Here is a 22,746-nt window from a genome sequence, read left to right as displayed (position 1 = left end):
TATTTTAAAATATACACAGGTTTTTGGTGCAGACAATTGAGAAAAAACATTAGAAATTTCTTCAGATGGGTGATTAATACTAAATTGTTAAGGAGTATAAATATCCTTTCCTACACTTGCTAAGTGTTAAGTATAATACTTTAGCCGAACTATTCAATGAGAAGTTCACATGTTCTCCTCACATATCCCTTGCCACCACACATCTTTTAAATTCTAAACCTCAATGTGGATCTCATCTTCTCATTAACGTTACATATCTAAAACATGTGTACTTTTCAGCAGACAGTGCCTTTTCTTGTCCATAAAAGAGAATGAAAGCACTTCAAAACCAGCAAGACACATACACTACGGAGAGCATTTACACCTTAATAGAAACAGGATGAGGAAAGAGAAAGAGATACAGGAGAAAAATCAGGTTGTGTTTTGCAAACCAAATAATGTGGCACTAGGAACCATTGTTCACACAACTTCCTCACCACAGAATAACTCTGACCAAGGTAACACACATTGACTCTAAAGTCACTGTAGGAATGTGTGTTACATTCCTAGAACTGGATCTAACCAGAGACAAATGAGATTTTTTTTTTTGTCAAAACACTGGAACTTGCTGCTTCTAATGACCATTTCTAGTTGTTTCTCAATAATTTCCACCCAAAGAACTGGCAAAAAATGAGTATCCACACATCTGAACTAATTGTGATCTCATGATGCCGAGACCCTCAGATTTATTTCAACCATTATGTTAGAAGCTGCTGAAAAGGATTTTACTTTTTTCTGCCATTTGTGATGTCTCTTCTCAGTTTAGTGCTCCTGTGGCAGCTCTTCTGATAAAGTGGAGGTCTGTGTGGTATCTGTTCTCAGGGTCAAGTGGCTAAGACCTTGTACCACCACTTCCCAAGAGGATGAATTCTCCTCTTTCAGGTTCTTAGGAGTATCTTCCCTCTCAATATGGCAGTAATGACATTTACATCCATTCTGATCTTTACCGGGAGAGGAAGAGCTCTTCCCTTCCCTTTCAACTGGATAAGGTGCCATGTTTTTGAGGGCTTTCTGTCTTATGTTCCCCATGTACGTCTTTTTCTTCTGGGAGAATGCTGACCTTTCCCACTGCCTCTCTTCTTCAGTTTTCACATCCCTGTACTGGAAGTGGAACAACTCCTCTGGTAGAGGGGTGAGATAGTTTCTAGCAGGACCAGGGTTGAAATCAATGAAGTCCAGGCTTTGTATTTCAAAGAATGATGGCTGGGAGGTTGACCTAACTTTCTTGGGTAATTTTTCAGTTAGAATCAGGGATGAATCAGAATTCATCCCTGGGACATCACTCTGTGGGGGATCCATGGAATTGTTGTCTGGCTAAAGGACCTCTTGGATCTTCAGGTCTGGTTAGAAAATTGAACCTCCAGGTTCTGAAATTACTTGAAATTAGTGAAGTGAGGACTGCAGCCAACAGTTGCCCAACTGCAAAAAATGGTGGAGGGAAAAGTTCAGGGAGGGTCGTATAAACATTTTTAAAATTATTATATGTCTCAATTGAAAGTTTTACCAATAACTGAGTTAATGATTAAACATACAGTGGTAGTCATACTAAAGTGACATCCTTTGTTCAGGCTCTGTTGCGGACACGGAAACAGTTTTCCAATTATTGATCTATATCTCAGGAATTTGGCATCATTCGCTACAATGAGTATACCCAGCACTGATATTTTTTATATCAGTAGGGCTTCTATGAGAAATGGTTGATTCTAGAAGACTAAGGAAGAATGACATTTAAATAAAACACAGCATCTAGGAAAGACTGAGGAATGTTATGGACTATTGCATGCACAAATAACCCTTCAGTAGTGACCCAAGACTTTAGGGGATATTCTTTCAATAGCTGCCTGTCATTACAAAAGTTCAACTAACTCAATGCATATTCAGTGTGTCTCGCCTTGCTTCAAGTGATTTACATGCCCTCACATATGCTGCTTTCTCCTCTGGGGTGCTTTCCTTCCCCTTCCATCTTGGTAATTGCTACTTACCTTTGTCTCTCAGATTATATTTACAATTATCTAACATGTTTTGTTTGTACCCCTGGAATGAGGTTATTTTCTGCTATGTGCAGCAGGGTTCATACAATAACATTCTCTCTGTTAGAAAGCACTTATCACAGTTCCTTGTCAATGCCTCTTTTATTAAGTTTTTCCTAACAGATAAGGAGCTCCTTGAGGGAAGGGACCATGCATATCTTTTCCTTCCCTGAGTCCATGGACCTAACATAACCTAGGACACTCTTTTACATAACCAGCGTCATAGTTAAATATCAGGCATCAGAGATGGTAGTAATCAAGCATGAAATCATAAAAGGAATTCCTGCTCATCCATCAAAGGTTAAATTTGGATGAAAGCACACAATAAACTTATGTTTTTACAAAATAGAACAAGTTGAAGATGTGTTTTAAATTTCACAAACAGTTCATTGCTGTCTACAGGTTCAGAACAAGCTCAATAGAAACGCAAACTAAGGGCAGTTTCCAGGAACAATTTCATTTCTCATAAAAGAATTCACACGGATCAGGTCCTTATTTTCCACTGGATGTCCTTATATCTAGATATAGTATATGAAACTATGACCACAGCTTTGGTAACACAAGGAAGGAAAACTGCACTGAGAAGAAACTGATCCAGTAAGGACAGAAGCCCAGAAGTATGGAGTTTTTAGCTTGTGATACCATAGATCTACTAAATTAATTGTCCTAGAACCAATACACATATGAACTTTTTGTCATATAAGAGATTTTTTCATGATCAGTTAGGCTTATTTTAAACATGTTTTCTCTCTACCAGGAATCTATCTTAAACAAGTTTCCCTAGCCCAGGGAACCCCTAACCCCAAGTTAAGGGGTTCACTTCTGGTCCCTCTTTGTCTCTAGAGAGCAAGATGTCAGGACAGGAAAATTACACAAATGAATAATGGCTCCCCAAGTTTCCATCTTGATGAAAACTGTAAATACACAGATTCAAGTAGCTTATCAAAGCCCAACCATGAGTAACATGAAGAAAACTACCATCCCAAGCCCCTAAATATTCAAATAGCTTAAAACTAGTGATACAGAGAAAAATCTTAAAAATAGTCAGAAACAAACAAGACTCATTAATTACAGGCAAGGGATTTCTTCCCTGAACCATGAAAATGAAGACACATAGGAATAACTTTAAACTATATAAGGAAATATAACCTATCAGCCTAGAATTCGGTATACAGTGAAAATATCTTTCAAGAACAATGGCAAAATAAAGTAATTGTCAGACATTGAAAACCTGGGAGAATTCATAACCTAGAGACCCACACTAAAAAAGTGGTAATAGAAATCTTTCAGGTAGAAGGAAAATAATTCCATTTGGAAATATTGAAACATGCAATAGAATGAAGGACATCAAAAATAGGAAGTGCATCGGTAAAAGAATAAGATTGTTTTTCTACTATTTAAACTCTTTGCAAAATATTCGGCCGATAATAAAATATAACAACAATGTTGCATAAGGATTTTACCCTATGCAAATGTAGAATGCACAAAAAAAATACAAAAGTTGGGAAGAGGCAGATGGAGTGTACTGTAATATTCTCTTGGTATACGTTGAGTTATGTAACACTACTTTAAAGTGTACGGGATAGATTGAAACTATGTTAAGTCAAGCCTAATCCCTAAAATAACAAACAAAATAAAATAGAACCACAAAAATATGCAAAAAATGCAGAGCAAAAGAGTTAATAAAGGATAGATGGGACAGAGAACAATGTTGGATATCAGAGGCATACTCTGGCCTGGGAACAGCCCTATCTTAGTGATTCTGCTACACTCATCATAGAGTGGTAGCAGCCTGTGGGAAATGTTACTTAGTTCTAAAATTTTTGAAGTTGAATTTCAGAATGCAGTAGTTGAAGTACACAGGACACTGCCTACCACATAAATGGCCCTCAATAAATATTCGTACTTGGTGGGAAAGAAGTGTCTGGTGCAGAGGAGGGGATCAGACAATTATTACTGTCTTCCTGGTTGAGTAACACCAGAGAGGATGTTGTCAATGAGGAATCAGTGCTCACTGCTGAAACCCAGAGAGGCACTGAGGCATTGGGGCATTGGGGCATTGCTTGGATGTGTTCTCCGCTCCCGGAAGTTCTTGTCTTCTGAGCAGGTGCTTCTCACTCTGCAGAGAAGTGCCACCTTATTAGTCAGAACATCCACCTGTCACACCCAGCTTGGAGAGGAGTCCTGAGGCAGAAAGCAAGATCTGGATTCCTTTTGTAGCCCCTTTTAAAACCCCTCATCAAACTTCAAATGTACTTTGTAATTCTTTTACATTCCCAGTCACTCCATGTTCAGTTATATGTATTAATAATAGTTACATAATTCCCTGAAATATAGAGGTAGTCACTGTCATATGATCTTTCCCTTCTCCTAAAGAATAACCAAGAATAATGAAAATGTTTGTTATTTCTAATTACTGAATACTGAGTTCCTCAAACTATACTAAGAATTACCAGGCCCAGTTAAATTAGGATGAAGCTAAGCTCAGCAAAGGAAAGTAACTGGACCAAGTTTAATGTAAATAATAAGTGACAAAGCCCTAATTTAGCACCTCAGTCTGTGAACTTTCTTTCACACATTATCAGGAGCATGTAGACAGTAGTATATCTTAAACTCAAAGATTGGAATGAGTTCATACACACACACACACACACACACACACACACACACACACACATATATATATATATATAAAATTGACCAGTTTCCTGTTAAATAGAGGTTATAGTTATGAAGAATTCATGAATGAAAACAAAGTTTTACTTGATAGAACATGGTGCGGTTTCATTAAAACATTCTGCACAGAAAAAGTTAATTTGGGCTCACTTAAAGGTAATTATAAATATAGTTTTTAATTATTGATATATTCAATATAAGTGGTTAGCATTATATTGTATGAAATATTATTTTGCTTGAATAACCTTTAATGTTATTTCATTAGCCATTTGTTGGTATAAAGGCAGAATATTCAGAGTATCTTAGAACTGCAAAGACACAAGGAAGGAACTAGCTCAGACATAAACACTATTAATTGTTGATATATCTCTATTCAATATTTCTTCTGTTATTATGTTGGGTGTAGATAATGCAGTACAACAGTAAGATCATACTTTATACACATTTCCCCAGCATTTTTGGTTAAATTATCTTATTTTTCCATTGTTTTTAAAGTGTAATAATTTAAAAGGAAATATTGAGTAAAGGACATCTAGGAGAGTAGAAAGGAAAGAAATTTCTCAATACAGAGCTCACATTAAAATCTATGTGAAAAAAAAACTGAGTCACTGGTTGTTTTACAAGGCAAATGATTGTTATGTATCCAGTAAGGATCTTTTTTCTAGGATAGCAAGAGATTCCATGGGAAAATATTTTATAATAGTTAAAAATCCTAAAATGAAATCTGCGTTGTGCTTCATAGAAGAAAATTATAACTTTACTTACCACTCTAAAAGAGAGTTTAAGTGAATCAAGAGAGTCACGGGGTAACTTGGTGGTGAGGCTGGTGGTTGGCTGGGGTGTTGATAAGGAGATGACAGTCACCATGAATCCCCCAGGACACACTGACATCATGGGTCTACCTCACAATCCCAGGGCTGTGCTGCCATGGCACATCATGGCTGCCTTTTGGTGCAGTACTTCATCAGACCATGCCTCTTCAATCTTAGTGCCCCTGCTTGGCCTCAGTGGAGTGAGGACTAAAAGATATATGAGGTAAGAGGCAGGCATTGGCTTGTTCCTGCCCGCAAATGCTATTGACAGAGTAATATTAGGCAACTCACTACAACAAATGAGTTATAAATTATTATGCTTCTCCAATTACCACCCCTGAGACAACGGAAGCTTTTCTGGGACTGGGATCTTTGTTTTGTGCACTGCTGTATCCTCAATATCCAGAACATTGTCTGCCACACAGTGTCACTTAACAAAAACATGTAGATTAAACAAGCGTGTTTGCCTCTGCCAAGACACTCCAAGAACATCCGGGGCAAAGACTCTGGTCTTTAGAAATCCTGCTGGGCACCTCTGGATATTGAATCAATCAATTAATTCCAATATTTAGGTCATGGACTATCATCTTCAGAGTTATTATTTTCTTTACACTGTATGTGAATAACTTTATTTCAGTAAATTGCTTCACGAAACAGAACAAAAAACTAACTAAAATTGACTATAGCAAAAAAACTAAAATTGGCTATGACATTTTAAAATCTAAGACTGGGCAAAAATACAGTGAGCTGAATGTTTCTGTTCCCCTCCCCAAATTCATATGTTGATACACTAACCCACAAAATGATGACATTAGGAAGTGGGGACTTTGGGTAGTAATTAGTTTATGATCGTACCATCCTCATTAATGGGATTAGTATCCCATTAATACATGTCTGTATGGTAAATAATTTTGCCCTTCTTATATGTGAGAATACAGTGAGAAGATGACATCTATGATGAGAAGTTTTACTCTATGTATGATGTGTCAAAATGCATTCTATTGTCATGTAGAACTAATTATAACAAAAATGTAAGAAAGTATTTTTATTTCTTCTTAATGATCTATTGCTCAAATACTCAACAATTTTATGATTTGTACTAAAGTTGATAAACATTTGGATTATTTCCAATTTTGGCATTATGAATTAATGCAATTAATATTTCTGTACATGTCTCTTGGGTAAACATATAGGCAATTATCTGATAGGTTATATGCTAAGGAATGATGCTATTATAGAAGATGCTGGTTTAAGCACTCTTAACTGTTTCTACAAACAGTGTCAACAGTTGGCAACAGTGGTTGAAATAAGCTATATTCCAAAAGCAGTGCAGGAGTTCTTTTTGATGCTTCAGATCCTTCTCAACAGAAGGATTTCTATCTCCTTCCCCCTCTTCCTCCTCTGATCCTTTCCTCCTCTAATCTCCTCATTTTATACCTTATGGTGAAATCTCATTGTGGTTTTAATTTGTATTTCTCCAAAAACTTAAGACATTGAGCATTTATTGTGCATATATTCATATTATTTATTTTGCTTCTGGTAATAACTGCAGGTGTTAGCAGTGTTTTGACATGGCACTCTATACATGCTATTGAAAGGTGTTTAGAGATTTGATGCAGTGAGTAATAAATCCTGTACAATTCTGTTGTGTGAAGTAAACATTATTTCCTTGAATTTGTAGAGCTCTATAAAAGACGGTATTTTCAGTCACACAAATAAGTGTTCAAGAAAAATGGAAAATACTTTATAGTGAGAGACTACATAAAGTTGAAAAATCAACTTTCACAAGAACTTTGAAGTCTTTTTCCTTTTCTAATGTTGTCTTTCTCCTGTTACTGTTGATGTCATAATGCATATTGCACACATATACCTTACCCATGCTGGCATTTTTCCTTCTTTTCCTTTTACCTTAAGCCTCAGGCTCTCCTTCATCTCCTGTATACTGGCCAGGTGTATCATTCTGACTTTCATGTGATGGTTCTTCTTGTTAAGGTTGTTCATCACCAGGATGCTTAGTCTGTTGGAGTATGTGTGTATAAATAAAAACTTGTTTTATTACATTTATTTTGTTATAAGTATACATAATACATAAGCATACATAACCCAATTAGGTCTAAAGACATTAATTAATCATGATTCTAAGTTATTCTTTTTTATTTTTTGTTCTTGGTACCAGAGATTGAACGCAAGGGCACTTAACCACTGAGTCACTTCCCCAGCCCTTTTTATTTGTTATTTGAGAAAGGGCCTCACTAGATTGCTAACAGCCTCTCTATGTTGCTCAGGTTATCTTTCAATCTGTGATTAAATTTTGAGTGACTACTCTTTTGTCGACTCCCACTAAGTAGGCCCATTTACCCCCTAAAATAAAGTTTGTTTGGATGCATAACATCACATATCCTTTTCATACCTTTTATGACTGTTGCTGCACCATCCACAGCAGAGTTGAGAAGTGGAGGTGCAGAGCAATGGGCATATTCCTCACAAGATCTTTACATGTCTTCAGAACTCAGTCACACCCCACATTGTTCCCAGATTTCCAGCTCCTTTCCCCACTGTCCACCCTGCTCCCAACCAAGGTCCATACTGAGGACTCACGAATCTGTCCTATGGACCCACAAGACACCTCCAGGATTCCGATAACTCCATCACCATTCCTAAACCTTGCCATGCCTATAATGACAGCTTCACTGCAGGTCGCCTTACTCCCTTTTCCCAGCCCCTCCATAATCACAAATGCCCATGGCAATGGTGTCACCTGCAAAAAGGACGACGTCCTCCAGATCCTTCCTACCACCAAGGCCATGGAGCCCTCAGATGGACTTTCCAAATACAGGCCATGAAGCACTCACCATACCTGCCAGAAGCCCACTGGCACCTCCTCACACTCCTGGACACTAGGACTTCTGATAGGGCTGATCTAAGGATCTACCTTCTGACACTCTGCAAGAAAGAATGAAGACACTACCCACCTTGGCACAGGTTTGGGCACAGAAGACAGAGAGCAGAGTGCATGCTTAATGACAGACGTGCAATGAGGATCAATGAGCACTGAGTCACATACCAAATTTCACTCGCTTTTTTTTCTTCTTCTCCTAACCCAGTTTCTAGTGTAGTACACTAAAGAAGTGCTCAAAGAAAGAGGATTTATTAATTTATGAATGTAGTCTCTCTGTGAACCCCTACCCAAGAGATGTCCAAATTCATGTTTATCAGATGCCTTGACAGCTGTAGGTCATGACAGTCACTTGCCAAGTTCCACCTATAGCTCCTTGATTAGCATCCCAGAGATTGAGTTTGGGTCAATTTTTCTTTTCTCTATAATATCATACCTAATTTCTGCTGTTGCCATTTGTGTCACAATAGCCATTTTGAAACTTGGTTTACCCATATATCATTCAGTACTATTCAGCCACAAAAAAAGAATGAAATCCTATAACTTTCAGGAATCTGGATGGAAATGCAAACCACTATATTAAGTGAAATAAGCCATACTCAGAAATACAAGTATCAAATCATTTCTCTCATATGTGGAATATAAAAAATAATACAAGGGTGACTATTAGGGAAAGGGAAGGGTAGCATGGAGAAGCTAGGGGAAGAAAAGAGGTAAGTAGGGTGAATAAGATCAAAGTTTGTTGTATGCATGTATCAAAGTACATCACATGCAAGTATGAAACTGTAACAGCAAATCTCACTGTACAATTAATATGTATCAATAATTATATTTTAAAAGAAGAAGAAAATAGCTTCAGGAGAGCAGAAACTATTCTGATTCATAAATTTATTTTGTCCTTACACTGGTAAATTTTTTAAAGGAAACTGAAATACACCTGGACTTCCAAGATAGTTGGTGGGACCTTTGAAATTTACCTTTTACCCCTAAAAGATCTGTAATTCTGACTGATTGTCCATAATTTCTTGTCTTGTTAGTTCCATTTAAATAAAAACCTCTAATTTTTTTAATATGTACACATTTGTGAGTTTTCTCCATCAGGAAGAAGAATAATATTGTGTCTCATATCAAATCATTTAGAGCTAAAATTTAGAAGAATAGTTATGACTCCACTGAGGTTATTTAAACCAAGTGTGTTAGTCAGCTTTCATTGCTGTGACAAAACATATGAAACAAATCAACATTAAAAAAAATGAAAGATTGACAAGGCCCGAACTCTGGCTAGGCTTGTTGGGTCTCTGCTACTGGCCGGGACCTGTGGCAGTCTCCAAGCTATGTGCGGCGGCCGCGGAGAGCAACCAAGCAAGCAGTGACTACAGCCTCCCTGTGACGCCCAGAGTCGGTTTGCAGTGGTGGCCTCATATTGGCCCGGTCAGTGGAGACCCACGCGAAGGCGGCAGCCTCGCAAGCTGTCTTTCTCTAGAGTTATATAAGAACATCCTGGAGTCCACCATGAATGGACAGTTGGACCTAAGTGGGAGACTAATTATCAAAGTGCAACTTGGAGAGGACATTCTTCCCATTCATAATGAAGATATTACTTATGATGAATTAGTGCTAATGATGCAAGTTTTCAGAGGAAAGCTTCTAAGTAATGATGAAGTTACAATAAAGTATGAAGATGAAAATGGAGATCTTATAACAATTTTTGATAGTTCTGACCTTTCCTTTGCTATTCAGTGTCATAGGATACTGAAACTGACATTATTTGTTAATGGTCAACCAAGACCCCTTGAATCCAGTCAGGTGAAATATCTCCGTCAAGAACTGATAGAACTTTGAAATAAAGTAAATCGCTTATTGGATAGCTTGGAACCACCTGGAGAACCAGGACCTTCCACTGATATTCCTGAAAATGATACTGTGAATGGTAGGGAAGAAAAGCCTGCTGCTTCTCATTCTTCTGGAAAAGTCTACTCAGGTTATGGCAGCAAGTATGTCAGCTTTTGATCCTTTGAAAAACCAAGATGAAATTAATAAAAATGTAATGTCAGCGTTTGGTTTAACAGATGATCAGGTTTCAAGGCCACCCAGTGCTACTGCAGAAGACCGTTCAGGAATGCCTGACAGCATTGCTGCCTCCTCTTCAGCAGCTCACCCACCAGGAATTCAGCCACAACAGCCTCCATATACAGGATCCCAGACACAAGCAGGTCAGATGTACCAACAGTACCAGCAACAAGCTGGCTATGGTGCCCAATAACCTCAGGCTCCACCTCAGCCACCCCAGCAATATGGTATTCAGTATTCCACTAGCTATAGTCAGCAGACTGGACCCCAACAACCTCAGCAGTTCCAGGCATATGGCCAGCAACCAACTTCCTAAGCACCAGCTTCTACCTCTTCTGGTCAGTCTCAGCAACTTGCTGCTCAACTACCACAGCAGTACCAAGCGAGTAGTTATCCTCCACAAACTTATACTACCCAAACATCTCAGCCTACTAATTATACTGTGGCCCCTGCCTCTCAGCCTGGAATGGCTCCAAGCCAACCGGGGGCTTATCAACCAAGACCAGGTTTTACTCCACCTTCTGGAAGTACTATGACCCCTCCTCCAAGCAGGCCTAACCCTTATGCACCTAACCGTCCTCCCTTTGGTCAGGGTTATACCCAACCTGGACCTGGTCATCAATAAGGAGGCGCAGCTGCACTGATGAATATGGCTGCTAGCTATTTGCCTCCCAAAAGACTCCAATACTATTTTATTTTAATTTGTATTGAAGTTCATAAATTTAAAAGGAAGAGCACTTTTTATGATATCATTGTTGCTGTTAGTTGAAATTATAATTTACTACAACAAAAGAAAGACCAAAATGAAAGTTGTTTTTCTTCCTCCCCTGCTTAAAAATGTAGCAGCTTTCTAGTTATTTTGGAACACTACACTTAAATGTGTGTAAAGTAATTGACTTTCTAGCTTCCCTTGTCCAGAGGATATTAAAATGCTAGGTTGAGGTTTTGTCGCCGCCCGTGGCAACAATTGCACAGGTATTTATCGGAGGGGCCTGGAAATAAACTGTTTTTCCTATATTCACTAATTTATAGAGGAAGAGAGACTTTGAGAGAAAGATAGGCTTTGCTTAGAGGAAGAGAAACTTTGCTTATCAGGAAGAGAGACTTTGCTTAGAGAAACTTTGATTAGAGGAAGAGAATTGCTTAGAGGAAGAGAAACTTTGCTTAGAGAGAAAGTTTTAGAGAAAGAGAGGTTTCTATGCTTATCAGAGATCTATTTCTTCTTAATTCTGCTGCTTCTTCTTAAAGGTGCATCCTTTCAGAGGTGCTTTCTATCTGCTTGCCGCTTCTTCTTCCTTTCTGCTAATGGCTTCTCTGCTTCTTTCTGCTAGCTGCTGCTCTTACTCTTGGGCTCCCGCCCACTGCCCGCTTATATTCCCTCCAGGAGGCGGAGGGCGGGGCCACGCCAGTTGCAATCAGGCGAGGAGCCAGCTGCCCCATCACGGCAAGGGTTAAAACGAGCAGGCCCAAGCAGGCGTGCTCGGGAACACCTGTGCATGCGTTATGCGTGTGGACTTAACTGAATATGGCCAATGATAAATCACCTGAGTGCGCTTATGTTAATTAACCTCCTCACTGCCGATGTGATCAGGCGCCGTTCTGACTGGCACAGCCCCCAACAAGGTTTAGCCATCTTACTTGGATTTTCACTATTAACATGATGTACTAAAGTAGAGCCCTTTGAGAAGATGACTAGATATTATGTATAAAATGTAACATTGATAGGCTAATAAAGGTGATTGAATTAAAAAAATGAAAGATTTATTTTAGCTCATGATTTTGTAGGCTTCAGTCCATGGTCAGTTATCCTGTTACTTTGGGGTCTGTAGCAAGGCAGTACATCATGGTAGAACCATGTGGCAGCAGAAGGTTCTCACCTCAAAGCAGTGGGAAAGCAAAGACAGAGAAAGAGTGCCTGTGTCCCAATATGTGCTTCAAAGACATGTCCCCCACAGCGATGTAACTTCCTCCCACTGGGTTTCATCTCTTAAAGTTACCATCACCTCCCAAATACTGCCACAGGTTGGCATTCAAGCCTTTAATACATGGATACTTGATCCACAGTATCAAGTTTGTGAGTCAATTTCTCATTTAAATTATCAGAGGTATATTAGGGAGGCTTTAGAAGATTTGAATTCTTTCCAACCCCAAATCCATTTGAACTTTCTTTGGTAGTGTGAACCATGCCTTTTTCCTATTTTTATAAGACTATTTCTGCCTTGGTTGAAGATGTTCGGGAAGGCAATTCTGATTAGGTTTATATGAGGTCATCAGGGTAGAGCATTCATGATGGGATTAGTACCTTTATAAGAAGAGGAAGAAACACCATAGCTTCCTTTCTCCACCATGTCAGCATACAGAAAGACAGAAACTACCAGCAAGCCAGGATGTGGGCTTGAGATTGGGCCCTTGCTAAGAACTGAATCTGTGGACCCACCGATCTTGGATTTCTCAGCCTGCAGAACTGTAAGAAATAAATGTTCATTGTTTAAGTAAAAAAATAAAATGATGTTCATGCATCACCTTACAAGGAAAATCAATTCTCCTCATACTTCAACATTTCTTATTGTCTCCAAAACTCTAACTATAGTGAATCCTACTCAAGATAAGTGTGGTTTTAAAGTTATATCCTGTAGAGTGTTATATATATTTTTTTTTTAATTTTTTTTTTGCAGTGCTGGGGATCGAACCCAGGGCTTTGTGCTTGCAAGGCAAGCACTCTACCAACTGAGCTATCTCCCCAGCCCAGAGTGTTATATTTTTAAAAAACTAGATTTATTTGCTAATGTGTGTCTTCATTGTTAAGGAAACATATTTGGGAAAGGATTCTGAGGGAGCATAACCAAGAAGGGAAAAATATAATTTTGAACCAGGAGAATGTTATCAATATGGATGTGCTAAGAGGTTCTAGTTTCAATATTGCTGCAGAATCAATATTCTGATTAATATGTCCTGGCTGGTACAAACACTTATTCTGCACAGGTTTTCTTTTCACTGTCCACCATACTCACAAGACACACCATCGTCTATGATCTTATGGATTGGTTCACATGATATAGCAGTATTTTGCTCAATAATAAATAAACTGCATTATAGCTCACAAGGAATTAATGATCTGGTATTACTGTATATTCTTTTATCCAGAAATAGCTGCCTTTATAGACTGATAATAATTTATTAAAGTTTCAGACATGGCATCTTATTAGCAAACAGGGAGTTTCCCCCTTTTCCATGAAATAATACAGTGCTATAGTTAATTTTGTTTTGTTTCATTTCAATTTAATTTATTTTTATTTTATTTTATTTTCAGTAGTGGGTATTGAACCCAAGGGTGCTTAACCACTGAGCCACATCCCCAGCACTTTTTATTTTTGATTTATTTATTTATTTTTTTTTTTAATTTTTTCAGTCTCAAAATTTTTATTTTTATGTATAGCAGTCATGTGTTTCTGCTCCATTCAGTCTGGCTTAATCCTCTGCAATACCTGCAATTCTTTTTTTTTTTTTTGTACATGGCGTAAAGGCATACCATTTGTGTAATCATAAATTTACATAGAGTAATGTTGTTTGATTCATTCTGTTATTTTTTCCCTTCCCCCCACCCCTCCCAACCCTCTTTTCCCTCTATACAATCCCTCCTTCCTCCATTCTTACCCCCTCCCTAACCCTAACTCTAACCCTAACACTTGGTCTTGCTAAGTTACCAGGATGACCTCAAACTTATGATCCTCTTACCTAAGCTTCCCAAATAGCTGGGACTACAGGCATGTGCCACTGTGCCTGGCTTGTTTTATTGTTTTATTTTAACTGTACTCAGGCCTTTATTTAAGGGTATATGCTCCATTTTTCCTGCCCACATATGTCCCTCCTTTTTGATACTATGGATTATTTTCTCTTCTACCACCACCCCATTTCTATATAACGTGTGAGATTCTGCTGCTGTTGCTGTGAGTGCTGTTGGTTGTTTAGTGCTTATGCCAAGCCAAGGGTCTTTGTTTTACCCTTTTTATACCTGTTGGGCATTGCTGTCAAATATGCTAACACAATGTGCCTAGTTCTCTAGAAGTATTGCATATGGAGAACTGACAGAAAAATTGTGGCCACATTGCATTCCAAGTGAAATGGTTAGAATTGTGGGTGTCAGGGGAAACACTTTGCAACTAAATTCTTAAACATCTGCCAAGGGAGAGCTAAAGACCAACAGTAGTACTCTGGAGTCTTCCACAGGGAGTCTCCCTCAATGACCTGGAACTGGGTGGAATTTTTCCACTGAGGCACAGAAGAAGGAATTGGCTGTATCCATTTGGATGAGGCGCCCTCAGGAGATGGAGGACATGAGCATGATACCCATGACTACATCATTCACAGAATTGAATGAAAAGGCTGCCTTAACTTCCCCATCTTCTTCACTGAAGGTCAAAATGGAGAAATTTTCCTCAATTTCATCTGTCCACAAATGGCTTTCCCTTGCAGAACAATTGAGACACTGATGAGAATTGTCAAGTGTAGAGTATCTAAGTCAAGCCTAGGATCTTCTAAGAAGTCATAAACCAAATAAATCTTTCTTCCTCTAAGTTGTTTTTCTCAGGTGTTTTGTCCCAGTGACAAAAAGCTAACTAACGCAGGGTGATAGGCTGCAGCTATTCATTTTCTGACCCCCATATCCTCTGTGTTTGCTCTATGTTAAAAAAAATGTTTTTTTTTTCCTTGAGAATGCTGATCATCCTCCCTCTTATCCCCATTTGTGAAAGAGGTGGAGGCATTTCTAGAGTTTCCTAGCTTTGCTGTCAGGATGTATGGTTATTTCCTTGTGGAGTTCTGACACTTCAATGCACTTCAGTAGAATTGGATTTGTCTTGATCTGATACCATTTTATTTAATTAAGGAGTTCTCTGCGCTGTTTCGTTTTTTGTTTTTGTTTTGGGTTTTTTGGTTTTGGTTTTGGTTTTTTTTTTTTTTTTTTTCGTACTGGTGATTGAACCCAGAGGCACTATACTACTGAGCTACTTACCAAGTCCTTTTATTTATTTATTTATTTTTATTTTTAGACAGGGTTTTTCTAAGTTGTTGAGGGTCTCACTCAATTGCTGAGGCTGGTCTCAAACTTGCAAAACTCCTATCCAGTCTCCAAAGTCACTGGAATTACAAGGATGCACCACTGAGCCAAGATGCTGATTCAACCGCATTGGGAGTTTTCTCCATTATACAGGGCATAACAGGAATTTGGATCTGTAGGGTAACTCATTCATCATCCATAAGTAATCATTATGCTGCAAAGTGATACCTATCTAACGGTGAATACATTTGAACTGAGTCTAGTAACAATTTACAACAAAAACCTATGGGTAAGTGTTTGCCTATTTGATCCAGAGGCTCTAAGAAGCAAATTTTGGAATGGTAGAAAACCTCTGTAAGTTCTGCCTTCAATGTACTAATGATAGAATAGAAGTAACAACCTCCTGAAGTTTATTGCCTGTTCTGTGGGTCACCCTGGAAAGTAAAGAAAGATTAAATATCCATCAAGGTGACTCAGTAAATAGGGACATCAGATACTGGAAGTGAGGAACATGTTTGACACCAGAATCCAAACGTTCCTACCAAATGTTGGGCTTCCCTTAGCAACATGGGAAGTTGGATCTCTAGAAGCTTGTCTTTCACTAGATCAAGCAAAATTTAATACACCAAGAGGAACCTTGTATCTTATAGAAGGACAGTTGCCTATCCGCTCCCAGTGATGTGTTCATTCACAGTTGTGATGGTGTGTGAAAAAACATCCTTTCAATTCCAGTGAGGAGGGTGTCATTAATGTGTCATTGATAAAATATGCCTTGTGCTTTTTGTGATTTAGCATCTGCTTGCATTCTTTCCTCATTGCTGGCAGACCCCACTTTTACATCATGTCACTGTGCTCTTCTAGGCTATAAAGAGTGCTCCTGAGTACACATATGTACACTCAACTGCGCATTTGCAAGGACTCTTGTGACAAACATTTAGTTTGATGTCTGTGGAATGCCTCCCACAATGTGTTTTGTGTCTCATTTTCCACTCCTTTGTTTATTTTTCTCAAGTCAGGTGGATGGAGTTTCAGTTTCCCTGGTAACCTACTTTGGATCTTTGTCTCAACCTTTGCTCACTGGAAGAGGAGATGGCAAGCCACACATTTTAATCTGTCCTGGCCTTTTCAGCTGAGTAGTTGCCTGATTTGAGTGACCTAGTGCTGATGAGCAGAAGAATGTGACCCAGACAACAGAATGCATGTCCCACACCTTTCACCTTTCATCTTCTGCTGCCCAACATCCACCCACCAATCGCCCACTGCTTACCCACAGACCACCTACAGTCTGCCCACAGATCTCCTGCTGCCTATTGCTGCCTGGAAATTCATTGTCGGGGTGCCCACAGGTTTGGTTACACACAACCTTCTTGAGACATGGGCCAGGACCTGAAGATCTACTGTCGGGGGAACTGCAGGTGTGGTAGCACCTGAGGTCTTCCCGCTGGGTGTACCAGTGGCTGCCATCTGGCTGCCCCTTTGCAGGGTTGCTCCTTTGTGTGAGCACATCCCTAGTGGTCTCTCTGCAAGTTCAAAAGGCATTAAGATCTTGGGACTGCAGCAAGGCAGAGCCTAGGGAATCTAGGCTCTAGGCTCTAGGGAAAGCCTAGGGAATCTAGATCCGCCAGATTGCAGCTGGGTCTGCATGGGCCAGTCTGGACCTGACAATCCTGTGGAAAGCCAGAGACCAGGGTTAGTTCCCCAGGAGGAGCACAACTTGGAAAACCTGGAGAAAACTGGGCTCTCTCCAGTTCAGTGAGTCCTGAAGTGCACGGTGACAGAAGGGGCTGGCTACAACTGGTGGGAAGACTGGAAGAGAATGTGAAGGTATCTTGCTATAGGCTCACCCAGCCAACAGGTCTGGCACCCACTGGACTGAAGCTAACATCAAACTTCAGACAACTCCACCTATCGACAGACAGGGGAAGCTGAGGAAATTTAAAAGACAACAGAAGCAATTGTTCAACTTTTTGAGATTTTTTTGCCCTCTCTCTTTGAATCCAAATATTTTTATGCATTGATTTATTGAGGAATGGGATGTCTGAATCACATATTACAGTTTTGTTGTATATTCTTAAATTTTTACATTAAAAAACTCATTGTTTCTCTCACTTATCTCTTTGGATTCTCTTTCTCACTTCTCTTATGCTAACAGCAAACCTCTATTAATTCCTCTTTCACTCTTACTACAAATTTTTACCACTATCCTGTCTCCTTCTCCCTCTTCTTCATCCATTATTTGAAACAGTAAATCCTTTAAGCAAACTTACTGTTTGTATTGTAGACAATAATTGAACACATCATTTCTGCTTATTGCAACAAACTGTAGATGTCTTAATAAGAGTTATTTGGTTTAATGCTGTATTTTGTGTGCATTGGGTGCCATTAATATTGATCTCCCCCTTAAATGTGAGGTACTGGAAACCTTCAGGGACACTATAAGATACAGGGTAGAAACTGTACTGCCTCAGATCCATACCACTAGATGGGAAGACACATAAACAACATGAAAAAACAAGGGAACAAAGTGCCTCAAACAAACCAAGATGTTCCAACAATAGAATCCATAGACAACACAGTAGAAGAAATGTCAGAGAAGGAGTTTAGAAGGCACATAGTTAGACTGATCTTGGAAATCAAGGATGGTATCAGAGAGAAAATAGAGGAAGTGAAAGATCTCTTCAATAAAGAGGCAGAGATTATAAAAAGGAATCAAACAAACTTTGGATTGTGCAAAGGGGAGTGAGTGGAGAGGCAGGGGTGTAGGGACGGGAAGGATGGTGGAATGAGACGGACATTTTACCATATACATGTATGATTACACTACTGGTGTGATTCTGCACCATGTTCAGCCAGAGAAAGGAGAAGTCATGCTCTATTTGTGTAAAATGTGCCAAAAATGCATTCTACTGTCATGTATAACTAATTAGTACAAATTTAAAAATAAAAAAGGAATCAAGCAGAATTCCTTGAAATGAAGGAAACAATAAACCAAATTAAAAATTCAATGTAAAGTATTACCAACAGACTAGACCACTTGAAAGACAGTACATCAGACAAAGAAGACAAAATATATACTCTTGAAAATAAAGTGAACTATACAGAGAAGATGGTAAGAAACCATGAACAGAACTTCCAAGAAATATGGAGTAACATGAAAAGACCAAATTTAAGATTTATTGGACTAGACAAAGGAGTTGAGATATGAAGCAAAGGAATACACAATCTTTTCAATGACATAATATCAGAAAATTTCCCAAATCTAAAGAATGAGATATAAAATCAACTACAAGAGTTTTACAGGACTCCAAGTGTACAAAATTACAGAAGACCCACACCAAGGAACGTTGTAATGAGAATGACTAACATACAGAATGAGGATAGAATTTTAAAGGCAGCAAGAGGAAAAAAATCAAATTACATATGGGGGAAATCAATTCAGATCTTAGTTGATTTCTCAACCCACACCCTCAATGCCAGGAGATCTTGGAATAACATATATCAAGCTCTGAAAGAAAATAGATGCCAACCAAGAATTTCATATCAAGCAAAACTAAGCTTCAGATTTGAATATGAAATAACAATCTTCCATGATAAACAAAAGTTAAAAGAATTCACAACTAAAAAGCCTGAACTACAGAATGCACTCAGCAAAATATACCATGAAGAGGAAATGGGGGGAAAAAAACAATGAAAACCAGCAAAGGGAGGAATTACACTAAAAGAAAAGACAATCAAAGGAGAAACTAAGTCAAGTCAAAAACCAAAACTAAGCCATAAATACTGGGAATACCAATCATATCTCAATAATAACCCTGAATGTTAATGGCTTAAACTCATCAAAAGACATAGACTGGCAGATTGGATTTTAAAAAAAGATCTGACAATATACTGTCTTCAAGACACTCACCTTATAGGAGAAGACATTCACAGACTGAAGGTGAAAGTTTGGGAAAAAATATATCACTCACATGGACTGTGTAAACAAGCAGGGATTTTCATCCTTATATCAGACAAAGTGGACTTCAAGCCAAAGTTAGTCAGAAGGGATAAAGAAGGACATTTCATACGGCCTAAAGTAATCATACATCAACAACACATAACAATAGTAAATATGTATGCCCAACACAATGGAGCATATACCTACATCAAACAAACTTTTCTCAATTTCAAGAAAGCCCAGAACCAGATAGATTCTCAGCTGAGTTCTACAAGACCTTCAAAGAAGAAATAACACCAATACTCCTCAAAATTTTCCATGAAATAGAAAAGGAGGAAACCCTTCCAAACTCATTCTATGAGGCTAGTATAACCCTGAGATCAAAACACATCAAGGAAAGAAAACTTCAGACCAATATTCCTGATGAACATAGATACAAAAATTCTCAATAAAATTCTGGCAAATCACATACAAAAACATATTAAAAAGATAGTGCACCACAGTCAATTGGAGACCATCCCAAGGATGCCAGGTTGGATCAACATACGGAAATCAATAAACAATACATCACATCAATAGACTTAAAGACAAGAATCATATGATCATCTCAATAGATGCAGGAAAAGCATTTGACAAAATACAGCACAACGGCACATTCAAAATACTAGACAAACTAGGGATAGAAGGAACAAACCTCAACATTGTAAAAGCTATCTACACGAAACCCAAGGCCAACATCATTCTAAATGGAGAAAAATTAAAGCCATTACCTCTAAAAACTGGAACAAGACAGATGCCCTCTTTCACCACTTCAATTCAAAATATTCCTTGAAACTCTAGCCAGAGCTGGCAGACAGACGAAGAATTTAAAGGGATAGAAATAGGAAAAGAAGAACTCAAACTATCACTGTTTGTCAAAGACATGATTCTGTATTTAGAAGATTCAAAAATTCCATCAGAAAACTTCTAGAACTAATAAATAAATTCAGTAAAGTTGTAGGATATAAAATCAATATCCATTAATCAAATGCATTTCTATGAATCAGTGATGAATCAACTGCAAGAGAAATTAGGAAAACTACCCCATTCACAATAGCCTCAAAAAAAAATACTTAGGAATCAATCTAACAAGAGGTGAAAGACCTCTACAATGAAAACTACAGAACACTAAAGAAAGAAATTAAAGAAGACCTTAGAAAATGGAAAGATCTCCCGTGATGACTTTGCACCATGTACAGCAAGAGGAAGAAGTTGTGCTCCATTTGTGTACAAATTTATCAAAATACATTCTACTGTCAAGTGTAACTAATTAGAGGAAATATATTAAAAATAAATAAAAGAATGTATGTCCCAATCCAGCATGGAGACCCTTCTCTCTCTCCCGCCTGCTTGCATCTCAGTTGAGAACGGAAATGTCCTTTGGCTAAGAGGTGAGTCACCGATATATAATAGAGGAGACAGGTGAAATGTTGGGATCCTCTCAGAAACAATCTGAAGGGGCATTTCAAGATGGCAGACTAGAGGGCGGCTGCATTTCATGTTGCTCCAGGACTTAGGATTTAAGAAGAGGAGATATTGAGAGACTTGGGACCAACTCAAAGCCACCGGGTGAGTCTCTCCCGTTGGGAAGGCATCCCGGATGGGGCGGTAGTCCTGGAACGCAGGGAATTTTGTGAAGTAGAGTTGCCCAATGAGACACTCCGCCCCCTACTGGAGCAGTGAACTCGGACAACTGGGAGCATCATAGAGAGGCCGCTCAGCACAACACTTGGACTCGGAGCAACCCGCTGGGGCTCCAGGCAGCTGCCCAGAGGAAGAGCTGCGCAGCGAGTTGCTTGGACTCAGAGCGACCACTCCTGAACACCGGGGGGGCTGCCTGGAGGAGGAGGAGGAGCACAGCGGGTCACCTGGACTCGGAGTGACTGCAACAGGGCTACAAGTGGCTGCCCAGAGGAGGAGGTGTGCAGCGAGCTGTTTGGACTCAGAGCAACCGCTCCTGAACATCGGGGGGCTGCCTGGAGGAGGAGGAGGAGGAGGAGGAATACAGCGGGTCGCTTGGTCTCCAAGGGGCTGCACCAGAGCTCCCGGTGCCTGCCCGGAGGGGGAGGTGTGCGGCGAGCTGTTTGGACTCAGAGTGACAGCTCCTGAACACCGGGGCCCTGCCCAGAGGAGGAGGAGCGCGCGGGTCACTTGAACTCGGAGTGCCTGCACCAGCGTTATGGGTGGTTGTCGGGAGGAGGAGGTGCGCAGTGAGTTGCTTGGACTCCTAGTGACTGCACTGGAACACACCGGGTAGCTGCCCAGAGGAAGAGGCATGTGGCGGGTTGTTGGGACTTGAAGCGACTGTATGGGGCTCCAGGTGGATGCTCAGAGGAGGGGCCTCATAGCCAGGTGATTAGGTGCAGAGCAGGATCCCAGGACCTAGGCAGCTTCTTGGTGGAAGAGCCGCACAGAGACAAGCTGAGGGGCGGAGCAAAGTTTCCAGGACTGCGGGCAGATTCTCTGAGGAGAGGCAGCCTAAGGAGACTCGTCTGCAAAGGGTGAGGCTCCCAGACCCAGGAGGTAGGTATGGCCCCTGGGAACGTTGCAGAGGAAGGCAGCCCAGCCCAGAAGGTAGTTGTGGATTGAGGGGAACCTCTAGGATGGAAACTGATCAGCGAGACCTCCCCACTGGGTGAGTCTTTCCTGCTGGGTGAAGTTTTCCCACAGGGATGGTAAAACCAGAGACACAGGCACAAACAGGCCTTTCCTCAGCCCACAGCCTAGTTCCCCTTTGGATGACCATTGGTCAACAAGTGGAAGCACCTCTGCCCACTAGCAGGGAATATATCCCACCTGAGGGTCACCAACCCTAGAGAAGCAGCTTCCTTGTGGAACACCGCATTATCAACTTCCTCCAAGACTTCAGGCAACTGAAGGATAAGAGGGGATATATTAGAAATTTTCAGGGACATCGTAAGTCAATAGAGGAAATCTGCAATATCTCAGCGGTCCACTGATACCTGAACAATATGAGAAAACAAGGGAAGAAAATGCCCCAAACAAATCTAGATGTTATATCAATAAAATCCAATGACAGCATGGCAGAAGAAATGACAGAAAGGGAGTTCAGAATGTACATAATTAAAATAATCAGGGAAGCAAACAATGAGATGAAAGAGCAAATGCAGGCATTGAATGATGAGATGAAAGAGCAAATGCACGCACTGAATGATCGCACCAATCGACAG

The 22,746-nt window shown here is 39.7% G+C and overlaps 1 pseudogene; it reads left to right on the top strand.

The window, feature by feature from the left end:
- Positions 1-9,965: 9,965 nt before the first annotated feature.
- Positions 9,966-11,148, top strand: LOC124972579 (protein TFG-like; annotated as a pseudogene).
- The last annotated feature ends 11,598 nt before the right edge of the window (positions 11,149-22,746 follow it).

This window comes from Sciurus carolinensis, chromosome X (assembly GCF_902686445.1).
Source record: "Sciurus carolinensis chromosome X, mSciCar1.2, whole genome shotgun sequence".
Lineage (NCBI taxonomy): Eukaryota > Metazoa > Chordata > Mammalia > Rodentia > Sciuridae > Sciurus > Sciurus carolinensis.
The sequence above is the reverse complement of the archived record's forward strand: the minus strand, read 5'-3'. Positions and strand labels throughout refer to the sequence as shown.